Source organism: Lolium rigidum, chromosome 5 (genome assembly GCF_022539505.1).
Source record: "Lolium rigidum isolate FL_2022 chromosome 5, APGP_CSIRO_Lrig_0.1, whole genome shotgun sequence".
Lineage (NCBI taxonomy): Eukaryota > Viridiplantae > Streptophyta > Magnoliopsida > Poales > Poaceae > Lolium > Lolium rigidum.
The window spans coordinates 79513502-79530343 of record NC_061512.1 but is presented as its reverse complement, the minus strand read 5'-3'; positions in this window follow the sequence as shown (position 1 = coordinate 79530343).

Genomic DNA, 16842 nt, shown 5'->3' with positions numbered 1-16842 from the left:
GGCTCAATGAGAAGAAGGCTGCTCTGGACGCCAAGACGGATACCTCTGCTACTCGTGCTGAACTCGAGACCCTGCGCAAGGAGCTGGAGGATCTTGAAGAGAGGGTAAGGGTGACCAAACAGCTTATTCAGGACAAAGAAGCCCTTGTTGCCCGCTCTCAAGACGAAGCAAAAGGGCTCATGGCCGGTCTGAAAACCGATCTGGCTGAAATCCGTACCCTGAGCAACCAGCTGGTGACGGGCAAGGACGAGGATGACGAGGCTGAGATTGCTGAGGCGGATCGCGTCCGTGTCGACGCCATTCTTGCCCTCGGTGTGTTTCTTCAGTAGGGCCTTCAGAGGCAAATGATGTTTCATTGGACTAGATCTTTCTGTACTTGCTACAATTTTTTTTTACTGGCCGATTTTCCATCGGTTCCCGACATTTTCTTGCCCATGCGTCGATCTGATAATCATATGCACCTCCCCGAGCCGAATCTGACAGGTGACTGCAGATATCGGCTGTGTATTATGTTAATGCGCCGTACTCGTACCTCGGCTCCGTTGGGATTCGTGTAGCTGACGTGGCCGCCGGTCGTTAGATCACCGTTGAAACCAAGCAGACCGTGTAGTGAGAATCTTCTTGGCCGACTCGCTGGATCGAAGCGCTCCATGAAGGTTTTGTAATATCCCTCATGTAATGCTGGAGCACCAGGCTCCGTCGGGAGGACGAGCACCGTGTTCGTACCAGCCGATGTTTCGTCATCGGCTTTCCTTTGCTCGATGTCCCACCGGGCGTGCCAGAATGTGTTGATCGCCAAAACCCACCGGCGGGCAGCGGCCTATCAACACCGTAGAGCCGGGAAGAGCCTAGAGCTGCGGCTGGCTGAGACCCCTCCGAGCGACGGCCCGCAATGCTCTTCTGGTCACACGCGGCGATGCGAAGTGCAAGGGCGTGCCACCCGACCTATACCTGGTCGGGAAGGTGATGGAGATGCCTCGCTTAGTTCTGCCGGGGCATACACGTAAACATTAAATACGAGCCTCGATCGGCTCTCGAGGTTATCTCGTGAATCGGCTCAAAGAGCCGATTCACCCATGATCCGTGCGGGGTGCACGAATACTTGGTGATCCTGCTTGATCAAGATATAGCTAATGAGATCTACGACGATTTAGGGTTTTCACCGCATAATCGGATCATCCTACTCCAGGTTGGGCCTCGCGGCCACGCACGGTGCTCATAAGCCGATCCTAAACAAGGCCAAAGAACCAACAATGAAGTTGATCCACGGAACATCCTGTTTAGGACTTGCGAACGCCACCCTACGTGCCACTGGATCCTCCCCCCCTTTGTAAGGCCTAACTAATGCAGATATTAAACTAATCCTTGCAGAGCAAGGAGCAATCATAACGGATCAGATCTACTAGACGATGAACAAGCAGGGTGCCGCCCCCACGCCTGAGACAGGCGTGAGGACGGCTAGATATGCAAGGGTCGCACTACGTAAACATGTTATACGAAGAACTATGCTAACCCTAACACATCTATGATAACTACGTTGCCCGCCATCAAAGACGCTTCAGTACGGGCAACGCATGAACAACGTGGAGCTTGTGCTGCCTAGATCGCAAGATGCGATCTAGGCAGCATGTCGCTTACCTGATTGAAACCCTCGAGACGAAGGAGTTGGCGATGCGCCGAGATTGGTTTGTTTTTGGGGTGAACGTTGTGTTGTTGTTTATTCCATAAACCCTAGATACATATTTATAGTCCGGGGGACTCTCTAATTTGGGCGTGCACTAAACCGTGCACGAGATAAACTCTAACTTCTAATCTAGATGCAATCTACTATAATTAAAGATACACGGGCAATCTAGCCCAACTTGGTAAAAAAGGCCGATTCACATATTTCTCCTATATATACCCTTCACGTCCATCTTGATCGCGGCCCACCTCTGACTCGGTCAAATTCTGGTGATAACACATGCCCCCCTGGTTTTGGAAATGATATTTCCAAAATCATTATGCTTTCCTTCGTCGGGTCATGTCGTGGCGGAGCGGAGCCATTGCGATATCCGTTATCATTATGCCCTGTCTTCTCAGCTTCTCTGCAAAATTCGATAGCCCTGGCGTTATCCCCTTGGAAATTGTAATGACAATAAATTTCCACCAGGCTCCTCATTATTTAACTGTGCCGATCGATTAGCTTTCTTCATCCCCTTCCTCTGTTCCAGCCATCGGCACTCCAAAAAACCCTTCTGCGCACCATGTCCTCTTCTTCCTCTGCCTCGTCGGGACTTTCCTTCGAGTCCTCTTCTCCCGAGCCGATGCCAGCACCGAGCCCACAAGAAATCCATGCGGCCAACATCCGCCGCGCCATTGAGGCCGGGGAGGAGTCGGACCATGACTTCTCCATCCGGTCCGAGGACGACCAATCCTCGACGGACGGGAAGATCGACCTCCGCTTCCTCGCCAACGGGGAATCGGAAGAGGAGAGCGATGACGATCGCTTCTCCTGGGATGACTTTACCTCCTCCGAGGTGAAGGAAGAGGAAGAAGAAGAGGAGGACGACGACGACAGCCTCTCCGACGAGCCGCCAGCCAAGCGCCATTGCCCCTGGCCAGGGAATCTCAGTGATTACGATAGCGACGATGTCGACGACGACGTGGAGGACGAGGACAACGAAGGTCCTGCCGGCGGCCACTACAGCAGCGACGACGAGCTCGCCGGGAGCAGCGCCGACAACGCTGACGATGGTGACGACGAGGGCAGTGACGGCCTGTAGAATAGGTCCTCCAGAATAGGATCAGCAACAGTAGACGGGGCAATGTATCCCCTTAGTACTCCCTTTTGAGAGCAATCAGCTCTTCTATGTAAGAAATCTGGCTTATCAATGAAGAACTTTTCCCCAATTTGAGTTTGCCGATTTCTTCGGAGTTTAATTGAGCCGATTCCCTCTTCCGCTGATCCTGCCGATCGTCACTTAGCCAATGCCCAACGAGCCGATGACAACGCACCAGTATCTCAATGCCCCACCCCTTCGAGCTCTGGCGGACAACTATGCAAATCGTCGTTCTCACGAGAGCCCCGAATTGCTGCCGAAAACGACTTGATCCTGAAGCCGATACCACTGGGTTTTCAGCCTGATGAAATCTCAATCGGCTTCTTAAGAACGGCAAACTCTGCGCCATCAGTTGCCCCCCGAGCCTTTATCAAGGCGAGCATATTAGTGGACTGACCAAATGTGCTGCCATCGGTTTCCAAATCATGATGCGTAACCAGCCGATTTCAGCAAAATCGGCTCTCCAGAGCAGAGAACCTTCAGGGTGAGCTGCCCCCCGAGCTTCTTCAGTCCACCTTCGCGCCTTGCAGGTCAGATCGGCTCCTCCCCTGTGGTGGATCTGATGCAACCCATCTTTAACCTGATTTCCTGCCCCGTTGACCCCTTCTACTCATAACAGATGTACCTCTTGAGTCGATGGCCACGTATCTGCATCGGCTTTCATATCCTTAAGTCGATGTCTGCTGCATCGGCTGTGCTCGAAAATTTTTCGAATCTTCAGAATTTTTTTTTTGTTTTTACGGCCGACTAGTGCATCGGCCCCCATATTCCAATACCCATCAACAAAGGATGAGACGCTTCTGCTGCATACCCTCGTGTTTTATCCACCTGGGTGCCCCCCGAGCCGATTCTGTCAAGAGAATTGATGGTATCGGCTCCGTTGGATTATATGTTGACCCCAGGCAGAATAAGTGGTGAGGATAAATTTTGGCCGATTGCTGGAATCGGCCCCCATGTTGCTTGCCCGGTGAAGGTGTTGTGATGTCCCTCCATAAACTTTTGGGGCCGATCACAAGGATCAGCCTCGCAAGGTTTGCTCATTGGTTCAATCTTGCTACTTGGTTAGGCTGGATAAGACCAACCCAACTTCTGACTTGATGCGCCTGCTGTCGTCCACCTTGAGTGCATCGTATAATCGTGGAGCACCAAGCTCTGTCGGCAAGACAAGCACCATGTTTGTGCCAGCCGATGTTTCATCATCGGCTTTCCTTTGCTTAGGTCGCCATACCTTCCTTTGTGGCCGACCCTCTTCGTCCAGGGTTCGCTGAATTTTCGCGGCCAGATCAGGCCTTGCTTTCCTCAAGGTATGCAAGTATAACCTCTCGGCTTCCTCCAGGCCACGCAACCGCTGAACCCTGCGTTTCTGTGAACGGCTGAGTCCGTCAGGGCACCACCTTGGACGGTGGTACATGTCTTCTTCTTCTTCTAGTCCTTCGTCTTCGGAATCCTCAAGATCTGCCCAACGAAGTGACTCAGCACGTTTGCTTGGTGGTGGGAGAGGCCCTAAGCGCTCAAACACAGACACGTTGGCTGCCTCCTTCTTCTTCTTGTTGCATTCTGGGCAATTGCCGATTGTAGGCAATCGGCTCATTCCTGAATCCCAGCAGTGTCTGAAGAAAAGGGCAGTCCCAGTGCCTGGCGTTGTCATCTTGCTCCCTTGATTTCTCCGTGGCATGGCGCTCGTGCTCCTCCTCATCGCGATCCTGCCGACGATGTCTTCTGGCTTCTCTAGCCAGACGATCTCCTTCATCATCATAGTTGGAGCGTCGGCGTTGGTCATACTGACTCACATATTTGTTGAGGAGGTGATCAGAGAGAGGTCGTTGATATCTTATGTTCTTCACTTCTCCCTCTGTGACGTAGCGCTTGCCATCCTGATGGAGCCGATCGCGTGGAGCGGCCTCCTCTGTATCCTTGCTATGAGAGTAGCTGCCCTCATCTCCATCTTTGCCAGAGTGGTTCCCAGGTCCTACCATGTTGATGCTCGAACGTGGGACTCGGGCTGGCAACCCTTGGGGTAGATGACTTCTACCATGTTAACGGCGGGGAAGGGCTGGGTGTCTACCTTCATGGCGTACTGGTTGAAAATTAAACGCCCCTTCTCTATCGCCGCTTGGATGTGCTGACGCCACACCCTGCAGTCGTTGGTGGCATGGGAAAGCGAGTTGTGGAATTTGCAGTACGGCTTTCCGTTTAGCTCTTGCGCCGTAGGGAACTTGAGACCTTCAGGGATCGTCAACTGTTTCTCCTTGAGCAGGAGGTCGAAGATTTGTTCAGTCTTGGTCACGTCAAAATCAAATCCCCTGGGCGGCCCCGGTGGCTTTACCCATTTGCGGGACACGGGGGTTCCTCCCCGAGTCCACTCGGCCATCGCTACTTCTTGGTCTCCCGCGAGCACTTCACCTTCCTCTCGTATCGACCATGACTACCGCACGCTTGAACTTGTCTTGGTACAGTGTCCGGGTGGCGCTGTTCATATGCCGATAGTTTCGAACCATGTGCGCCGGCGAGGGATAATCTGCTTGGGAGGCCATGTCCTTGAGCTGTGTTGTAAGGCCGGCCTACGCCAACTCGATCGCTTCCTTTTCGGTTATACGAACCGAATAACATCGGTTCCTAAGATTCCTGAAGCGCTGGATGTACTCTGTCACCGTTTCCCCGCGCTTCGACGTAGTTGTGCTAGATCGGCAATGCTAGACTCGGAAGCTTCGAATGATATTGCATATGGAACTGTTCTTCCAATTGCTTCCGGGATCGGATGGAGTTTGCTGGCAAAGAGGTGTACCATCCAAAAGCCGATCCCGTGAGGGACTGTGAAAAGAGCCTCACGCGTAGCTGATCCGACACCGAAGCCGGTCCTAGTTGCGCCAAATATCGGCCGATGTGCTCGATGGAGCCGGAGCCATCCGATCCACCGAATTTGGAGAAGTCGGGGAGCCGATATTTAGGTGGCAGCGGGATCATCTCGTACTCGTCGGGGTACGGCTTGGAATAGCCGATTGCCCTCCTTTTCGGCACAATGCCGAACTGGTCTCTCAGTATGGTACTGATCTGATCCGCCGTGCTGGCTGCAGTAGATGCATTCTGAAGATTCGCCGGGGTGGCGTACCTAGCCAACCAGGTTTGCTTTTCCAGCTCTGGGCCAACTGCAGGAGCTGGGCCCTGGAGTTTCGTCGGGGTGGCGTACTTAGTTAGCCACGTCTGCTTCTCAAGCTCTGCTGCTGACGTTCCTCCTGTTTGCGCCGGAGTCCCTGACATTGTGGCCTGGTTTGAGAGTGCCCAGTTGCCACAATCTGGCACATACGTGCACGCGTATCCTTGAGGGATCTCCTTAGGCGCCTCAGCCAAGAACTGGTAGTCATTAGGGTCACCACCGATCTTGTAGACGACGAATGCCGGTGTAGCCGGCACTTCGGTGGTGCTGCCAACGCATATGGCAGCGGTGGACGGGACTCGGAATGGCAACTCTCCTTGGTGCGTCCCGAGAGCTGGTCCCGACGGCGAGTACCGGTGGCTCATGATCTCCCGGATCACGCGCGAGCGAGACGCTCCAACACGTTGACCAAGTTTTCGAGTGGCGATGTAGCGAGTGAGCCACCAAGTAGTTGATCTCCTCGCCGCAGGGCCCTGGTGCGTTCCTCCGACGGGGCAGAGAGATCTATCCCATCGAGTGCACCTTGTGGTGAGAATCCCCTCCATCTGATGCCATGGGAACGGGTTCTCTGAAAAGAGCCGATGAGGTCGGCTTCGAGGGTGGCCTTGATCTCGTCATGTTGCTTCTTGAGCTCGGCCGGCAGCTCCTCGTAGGTGACTGGCGTGCCGTCCGTCGCCATCTCAGATGTAGATGGCGATGTGGTTGATGTAGACGATTGTCCCACCGGGCGTGCCAGAATGTGTTGATCGCCAAAACCCACCGGCGGGCAGCGGCCTATCAACACCGTAGAGCCGGGAAGAGCCTAGAGCTGCGGCTGGCTGAGACCCCTCCGAGCGACGGCCCGCAATGCTCTTCTGGTCACACGCGGCGATGCGAAGTGCAAGGGCGTGCCACCTGACCTATACCTGGTCAGGAAGGTGATGGAGATGCCTCGCTTAGTTCCTGCAGGGCATACACGTAAACATTAAATACGAGCCTCGATCGGCTCTCAGGTTATCCTGTGAATCGGCTCAAAGAGCCGATTCACCCATGATCCGTGCGGGGTGCACGAATACTTGGTGATCCTGCTTGATCAAGATATAGCTAATGAGATCTACGACGATTTAGGGTTTTCACCGCATAATCGGATCATCCTACTCCAGGTTGGGCCTCGCGGCCACGCACGGTGCTCATAAGCCGATCCTAAACAAGGCCAAAGAACCAACAATGAAGTTGATCCACGGAACATCCTGTTTTAGGACTTGCGAACGCCACCCTACGTGCCACTCGGATCCTCCCCCTTTGTAAGGCCTAACTAATGCGGATATTAAACTAATCATTGCAGAGCAAGGAGCAATCGTAACGGATCAGATCTACTAGACGATGAACAAGCGGGTGCCGCCCCCACGCCTGAGACAGGCGTGAGGACGGCTAGATATGCAAGGGTCGCACTACGTAAGCATGTTATGCGAAGAACTATGCTAACCCTAACACATCTAATGATAACTACGTTGCCCGCCATCAAAGACGCTTCAGTACGGGCAACGCATGAACAACGTGGAGCTTGTGCTGCCTAGATCGCAAGATGCGATCTAGGCAGCATGTCGCTTACCTGATTGAAACCCTCGAGACGAAGGAGTTGGCGATGCGCCGAGATTGGTTTGTTTTGGGGGTGAACGTTGTGTTGTTGTTTATTCCATAAACCCTAGATACATATTTATAGTCCAGCGGACTTTCTAATGTGGGCGTGCACTAAACCGTGCACAAGTAATATTCTAACTTCTAAACTAAGATACGATCTAATATATTACAGATACACGGGCAATTGAGCCCAACTTGATATAAAAGGCCGATCTTCGTATTCTCTCCATATATAACCTCCAAACTTATCTTGATCGTGGCCCACCTCTGATTTGGTCAAATTCTGGTGATAACAGGATCTCAATGCTGGCCGAAGGGGCAAGATTTCCCTCGTCATGGAGAGTGAAGGTCTCACCGTGGAGGGACGGTACTCCGTCAGTCCCACAGATGGCCGCTTGGCTGTTACTTCCAGGTGGAAAAAGTTCATTGACGGTGCCAAACTTCGCATTGGATCAAAGTTGAAGGTCAAGATCTTTCGATGCCACCGTGACATGCTGGTCATCAAGTTTGCGGTTGTCTAGTTCTATTGTCCCATGAGCCCTTAGCAAATGCATTTGTAGTTATACTTATATAAGGTTATCTTATCCGAACTGCTAATTAATTGTATGGGTGGTAAAACTCGGCAAGCTTTTGCTCTTAGCAAGTATGTATGTATGATCAGCTATTATGATAACTAATGTTTGTGTTCATCTTAATTTGCATTTCCGTTTTAGAAAAAAACTTAATTTCTATTTTGGCTGACCTCGTTAGAGAACTATCGGATTGAATCCACAACATGATTCAAATAGATTCATTACACCAAGCCACATGTCTTGACCTTGTTATACACTAGTTCCATTAATCGAGTGCAAGAAGGCTTACCCGAGCTACTCGAACCACGGCGATTCGAATCCACCTTAGCTATCTAGCTAGAAATACAACCTTTGCGAAAAGAGGATTTGCGGTACAGGGAGGCCGACATTGGGGACCCATGAGCCAGCGAGCGTCGTCAACGTTTTAAAGGCGGCAGGAGATCGAAACAAAAAAAAGCCAAAAATCAGTTGGTAAACAAAATCCAAGAAATGAAACTTTTACCTTTCTGAGAGGATGACATGCGGGACCCATGAGGCAGCAGCATCCTCAACTATTCCAAGGCGGCAGGGGATCAAAATAAAAATAGGAAATAGCCGGAAATTAATTAGGGTAAAAAATAAATCTATCAAAGGAAACCTTTATTGTTCATAGAGGATGACATGTGGGACCGACCCGCCACTGCGTCGTCATGGTTTCAAAGGGGGCAGGGGATCAAAAGAAAAAGGCAAATAACCAGAAATTAGGGGTAAAAAATAAATCTAACAAAGGAAACTTTTATTGTTCATAGAGGATGACATGCGGGACCCATGAGCCAGCAGCTTCCTCAACGTTTCAAAGTTGGCATGAGATTGAAAGAAAAAGGCAAGTGACTAAATATCAGGAGCCAAAAATAATCCAAGAAAAGAAATTTTATTGTACATAGAGGATGACATGCGGGTCCCATTTTGCAGCAGCGGTCTCAACATTTCCAAGGCGGCACAGCACCAAAAGAAAATGAAGTAGCCAGAAATCAGGGGGTGAAAAAAATCCAAGAAAAGAAAGATTTCAATTGGGCTGCATCTGGACATCTGGGCCTTCGAACTATCCTGTTGGGCCTTTTGACTCGTACAATTTCAGCCCACTCCAAAACAGGAAAGTTCGGATTTTTCTAAAAAAACAGGAAAGTCCTATGCTTCGCAAAAACACAAAACAAGGAGATTCAACATATAAGTTTGTTTATGTAAAAATAAAGATTTAATTTATCCGTTTGCAATAGCTCAGAGCGAAATACAATGTTTATTGTCTGCAAAATAATCAAGATATCACATGTTTCTTGTACGGGAGGCCGACATCGGGGACCCATGAGCCAGCAGCGTCGTCAACGTTTTAAAGGCGGCAGGGGATGGAAAGAAAAAATAAACCAAAAATCTGTTGGTAAAAAATACAAGAAAAGAAACATTTTCGTTCTGAGAGGATGACATGCGGGACCCATGAGGCAGCAGCATCCTCAGCGTTTATTGTTCATAGAGGTTGACATGTAGGACCCGTGAGCCAGCAGCGCCCTGAACGTTTTAAAGGCTGCAGGAGATCGAAAGAAAAAATAAGCCAAAAATCGTTTGGTCAACAAAATCCAAGAAAAGAAACATTTACCATTCTGAGAGGATGACATGCGGGACCCATGAGGCAGCAGCATCCTCAACGATTCCAAGGCGGCAGGGGATCAAAGGAAAAAAAGGAAATATCCCGAAATTAATTAGGGGTTCAAAATAAATCCATCAAAGGAAACTTTTATTGTTCACAGAGGATGACATGTGGGACCGACCTGCCAGCTGCGTCGTCATCGTTTCAAAGGGGGCAGGAGATCAAAAGAAATAGGCAAATAGCCAGAAATTAGGGGTCAAAAATAACTCCAAGAAAGGAAACTTTTATTGTTCGTAGAGGATGACATGCGGGACCCATGAGCCAGCAGCTTACTCAACGTTTCAAAGGCGGCATGAGATCGAAAGAAAAAGGCAAGTGACAAAATATCTGGAGCCAAAGATAATCCAAGAAAAAAACTTTATTGTACATAGAGGATGACATGCGGGTCCCAATTAGCAGCAGCGGTCTCAACGTTTCAAATGCGGCTTGAGATCAAAAGAAAAAGAAAGTTGATTGTACATAGAGGATGACATGCGGGTCCCATGAGTAGCAGCTTACTCAACATTTCCAAGGCGGCAGGGGATCAAAAGAAAAAGGAAATAGCCAAAAATCAGAGGGTGAAAAAAAACCCAAGAAAATAAACTTTTATAGCACATAGAGGATGACATGCGGGTCCCATGAGCCAGCAGGTTCCTCAACGTTTCAAACGTGGCATGAGATCGAAAGAAAAAGGCAAGTGACCAAATATCAGGAGCCAAAAATAATTCAAGAAAAGAAACTTGAGTGTACTTAGAGGATGACATGCGGGTCCCATTTAGCAGCAGCGGTATCACCGTTTGAGAGGCTGCACGGGATCGAAAGAAAAAGGCAAGTGACCAAATATCAGGAGCCAAAAATAATCCAAGAAAAGAAATTTATTGTACATAGAGGATGACATGCGGGTCCCATGAGCCTGCAGGGTCCTCAACGTGGCATGAGATCGAAAGAAAAATGCAAGTGACCAAATATCAGGAGCCAAAAATAATTCAAGAAAAGAAACTTGATTGTACATAGAGGATGACATGCGGGTCCCATTTAGCAGCAGCGGTATCACCGTTTGAGAGGCTGCACAGGATCGAAAGAAAAAGGCAAGTGACCAAATATGAGGTTCCAAAAAAATCCTAGAAAAGAAAGTTTTATAGTACATAGAGGATGACATGCGGGTCCCATTTAGCAGCAGCGGTCTCACCGTTTGAGAGGCGGCAGGGGATCGAAAGAAAAAGGTAAGTGACCAAATATGAGGTGCCAAAAAAATCCAAGAAAAGAAATTTTTATAGTACATAGAGGATGACATGCGGGTCCCATTTAGCAGCAGCGGTATCACCGTTTGAGAGGCGGCAGGGGATCGAAAGAAAAAGGTAAGTGACCAGATTTGAGGTGCCAAAAAAATCCAAGAAAAGAAAGTTTTATAGTACAAAGAGGATGACATGCGGGTCCCATTTAGCAGCAGCGGTATCACCGTTTGAGAGGCGGCAGGGGATCGAAAGAAAAAGGCAAGTGACCAAATTTGAGGTGCCAAAAAAACTCCAAGAAAAGAAAGTTGATTGCTCATAGAGGATGACATGCGGGTCCCAATTAGCAGCAGCGGTGTCAACGTTTCCAAGGCGGCAAGGGATCAAAAGAAAAAGGAAGTAGCCGGAAATCGGGGGTCAAAAAAAATCTAAGAATAGAAAGAATTTTGGTTCATAGAGGATGACATGCAGGACCCATGATCCTGCATCGTAAACGGCTCGATCGGAGAGCGTTGAACGAGATGGCACGATCGAGAAAAAAAACAATGCCAGAGAGGCTGCCATCTAGGCCCTACATCCCTCGGCGGTGTGGATTTGCGTTGACTCGGCCGGCGAACCCGAGAATTCGAGATGCACCACGTCCCGGGCCACCATACGCAATGTTTTGGCCGGTTTCGTCGGGCTAGGTGGCCTCAAAAACGAGAAAAAAACGTTTTGACATGCACAACGGACAGACCCAAAATCGTCGGCCATGGTACACCAGCAACCACGGCGCGACTTCAACTTCGTCGGCCATGGCAACTTTTCTTGTAGTGTAAGTGGATCACCCAAGGTTTATTGAACTCAGGGAGGAAGAGGTCAAAGATATCCCTCTCAAGCAACCCTGCAACCACAAAGCAAGAAGTCTCTTGTGTCCCCAGCACACCTAATACACTTGTCAGATGTATAGGTGCACTAGTTCGGCGAAGAGATAGTGAGATGCAAGTAATATGGATGAGTATGAGTGGTAATAGCAATCTGAATAAAATATGGCAGCGAGTAAACATGCAACAAAACAAGTAAACAAACGGAGATTCGATGCTTGGAAGCAAGGCCCGAGGATCCTGCTTTCACTAGTGGACACTCTCAACAATGATCACATAATAGGACTACTCTACACCCTCTTGTTGGATGATGAACACCACTAATTGTGTAGGATTACACGAACCCTCAATGCCGAGTTAACAAGCTCCACAATATTCGATATTCATATTTAAATAACCTTAGAGTGCAAGATAGATCAACACAATTACACCGAGAACTAACATAGCATGCACACTGTTACCATCACACTATGAAGGAGGCATAGATCACATCAATACTATCATAGCAATAGTTAACTTCATAATCTACAAGAGATTACAATCATAACCTACGCCAAGTACTACACGATGCACACACTGTCATCATTACACCGTGCAGGAGGAATAGAGTACTTTAATAACATCACTAGAGTAGCACATAGATGATATTCAACTAGATCACATAAAGAGAGAGATGAACCACATAGCTACAGCGGAGCCCTCAGCCCAGGGGTGAATTACTCCCTCCTCATCATGGAGACAGCGATGGCGGTGAAGATGGCGGTGGATACGGCGGTGGAGATGACTCCGGGGGCAATTCCCCATCCCGGCAGGGTGCCGGAACAGAGACTTCTGTCCCCCGAATTGGAGTTTCGCGATGGCGACGGCTCTGGATGGTTTTCTCTGGTTTCGTCGAACGGGGTCGAGGATTTAGGTCAGGGACGACTAAATAGGCGAAGAGGCGGAGTCGGAGGGGCCACAGGGGGCCCACACACTAGGGGGGCGCGCCCCCCCTTGGCCGCGCCGCCCGTGGGGTGGGGCCCCCTGGCTCCCCTCTGGCCCTTCTTCGGTGCTCCGGAAGCTTCGGGAATTCTAAGATCTTCGGTGTTGATTTCGTCCGATTCCGAGAATATTTCCTTACTAGGATTTTTGAAACCAAAAACAGCGAGAAAACAGCAATCGGCCCTTCGGCATCTCGTCAATAGGTTAGTTCCGGAAAATGCATAAATATGACATAAAGTATGCATAAAACATGTAGATATCATCAATAATGTGGCATGGAACATAAGAAATTATCGATACGTCGGAGACGTATCAGTTGCCAAGCCTATTGTGACTAACCTCTTGGGATCCAACTTGGTTGGGGACCAACAAGCTCAAACTTGATCAATAGGTGTATGTGGAGGGCATTGAAGATTCGGCTACTTCATGAAGAATTAAGGGATCTTCATATATTATATTTTGACCAAGCCAAGTCATATGGATTATCATGTATATCTTATATCCAATGTTCCTCTTTGCGGTAACTTATACTTCATCTCATATTTATTGTAATTTACTTTCCCCTTCGCATGTTTGGTTTTGTACCAAATATGTGGTTGTATGTATTGTGTCTTACTTGCCTATCTTATGTATTAAAGTATGTTTATTTGACTCATCATATACTTGTGTATTGCTTTGAGCCTAATGCATCTTGATGACATCTTATTTGGCTCGCTTTGAGTGATTAATGGAACATCCCATTTTGGGGGAGTGATATGCATTGTGCATCTCTCTTTCTTTAAAATGTGTGTATATGGGTACCACCACTTAGTATTGATATTGCAAGATTATCTAGTCACTATGTGGTGTGTCATACTCATGAGAAATTCAAATTCTAAATGTCCACTAATCATCTCTAGTCGAATTTTAATTGCCTCTTGATTAGAAGAAATGTTTTATCACATTATGGGGGAGTAATATGTTTTGCACATATCACAAGCCTAGAAAATGTGAACATATGAGGTTATGTTTTTATAGTTGATACTCTTAATTATCTTGTTCCTAGGTGGCATGTTAGCTCAAACAAGCTCCACTTTTATTAAATAACTTTTATTGCTCATCTTATGGGTTCATGTTTGAGTAAGAGATTCTTGGTGCGGTTTTCTCAAATACATATCTATACATCTTATGTGAGAAACCATTTGCTCCGAGTTGTTATAATCATTGGTTTGCATGATTGGATATATTGAGTATCTCTATTTGTGCATGGTTCTTAATTCATACCTTTAACCATATGCATCTTGTGAAGTTGATCTCGAAATATACCACCGGAAGTTAATTCCAATATTCTCATTGTCTTTGACAATTGATAACCTTGTATGTGGTTGAATTTATGGATCATCTTCACCTTGGATTGCTTCTTATTGACTTATTTTATTTCCAAGAAATGCGTGTTGCTCCCATGCGTCTTCCTTGTCCCTTTGAAAAATCTTTTGATAAATTATTTTGATTCATATCAAGTATTCGTTTTGGAAGACAAACCTTTTCTTTACAGTACATTGTGCCATTGTGAAAAGTGTAGAGGGTTTGGTTTATTTGTTGGAGCCTTGCTCTTTTGGGAGTGTGTTATCTCATTCCTTCTTACATGTATTATTTGCTTGAATGTGATAAATCTTTGAGCATGTGTGGATTTATTCATCTTTTATGCTCAATGATCTTTACTTAGTTTATTTGTTGAATTTTGTTGAACAAATCTTTTGTGATTTGTGTCTTTGATATAATTTGGACAACAAATTTATTTGGTCACACATTTATGCCTTCTTGAATTCATTTGATGTTTTGTCCAAATTGTATCTTTCTTGGATCTTTAAAATCTTTGTGCGTGCTTATATGTAAATTGTTTATATTTGTAGCATGCTTGCTTTCTTTGATCCATTATATAGGTATACTCCATCAAATCCTAAATGGCTAAGATGTGCATGAAATTCCAACTTCATCTATAAATATGCACATATTGATATGGAGTGTATCCTATGTATTGTGGTAACTCTAACCATTTTGGACCCAATAAGTTTGGGGACCAAGATGTACTTGAATGTTGTTTTAGGTACATTGGAGATGCAATGAAGGCTTGTCTCATCTATAAAGAAGGTGTTGTCACCATATGAGAATTAGAGTCAAGCTAGGATGATCGATGAACTCATATCTACTACATCATGCCATTGCTATCTCGGTAACAAGTATCTTATTCATGCATACTCATATAGCATCCAACCTCTTAAAGGTTGCATCTTGGCATGAAATTCTTTATTTTGAAAATATTACGGTTCTTGAAAATCTTTTTTTTAAGAAAACTTCTTATTGTACATTTGAGTAATTTGAGAAGATGCATATGATAGGAATATATATAAATCATGTTTATGATTCACCTATCCAAAATATGCCCTCTAGCAATTTATTGCATATCAATTCCTCAAAGAGCTCTTATGTGCAATATTGATGAAATTACGAAATAAATCCCTATTTGTGATACTTTTTGCCTTTCTCAAAACATTCCAACTAGCTTTACTTCCCTTATTGTTAGTTGTGATGTTTTTGAGATTTTCTTGGTTGAAGCTCATTCATATACCATAAGTGAAAATTGGAGCCATAGGCTATATATGCTTTTTAAGAAAACATCCTTTGGTATATTTTATGACTTCATCTTGGATATTTTCTCTTATTTATTTTATTAACCTCTTGTGTGTGCATGTTTCTTTATGGATCACATTGTCCACTTTAGAAACTTATATACATGAGAGCGTTAATCCATCATATGATATCCTTGTTCTTTCCAACCATCTTCTTATTCTTTTGATTTTAGTGGTGTTGGTAAAGAAGATTTATGAGTGATTGGTTTATTTTTATGTTCATGCACTCATATCTCGTATTGTTGGACTCAAGTTGTTCTTGATAAGCATATTCTCATTATCTTGTGTATGTTCTAAATGATATAGAGGGAGTGAGGATTCCATGTTTGTGCATATCGTATTCAAATGCAAACATTATAAATTATGCACGAACCTTGGGGAGCTTCCTTTTTTTATTTAGAGCACTATATCTCTCTTATCATTACATCTTTGTTTGTCCAATTTGATCTTTGATTGCTTGCTTTATTTGTTAAAGCTTTCTTCACCATGTTATCCTTGTGCAATCTTTGATCCTCAATATAGTTTGACTTCCTTCAGTATTCTTCATTGGATATGTGCATTTGATTCCACTCAAATTATGAGAAGTGCACACCTTGGGGAGGAACTCACATTATATTGGCTTTCTAAATTTTTCACCCATTTTGGAACTTGATGCCAATGTGGGAGAAGTTTAGAGGGTTTAAGGGAATGGTTTTATACTTAAGTTTGGTTTGTGCTTAAGTGTTCTGCCTCTCATGCATTCCATATTTATTATGTCTTGCATGGTTGTTTATATATAGTGGAAATTGTCCCAAAGGTTAATCTTGACAATGTATGCAATGAATTCATGTTCATCACACGTGCATACATTGTTTGGGAGTTTGCTCTATATATATTGGTTCTACTCATGTCCCTTGCATTAGTTGTAGTTGTGTGAGTAGAGTTGGTTTTGATATGGGATAGTAGCTTTGTGTTACTTGACCATATCAAATACAACCTCTTGTATACAACTTATTCTCGGATAAGTTGCGTACTTGTCTCTAATATTAATTATATAAACCCTCTTATTGTGGTTGTCATCAATTACCAAAATGGGGGAGATTGTAAGGGTATATTGCCCCTATGTGTGGTTTTGGTAATTAATGACAACCCCTATGGACTAATGTTTTCATTGAGTTTATATGAAGGAATATTCCATAGGTACTACTTGTATTCCATGTGTTGGATTCAAGTATGGATGCCATGAAGATAAAGATACATCTTGTGTATTGGCATCAAGATCATCGATCA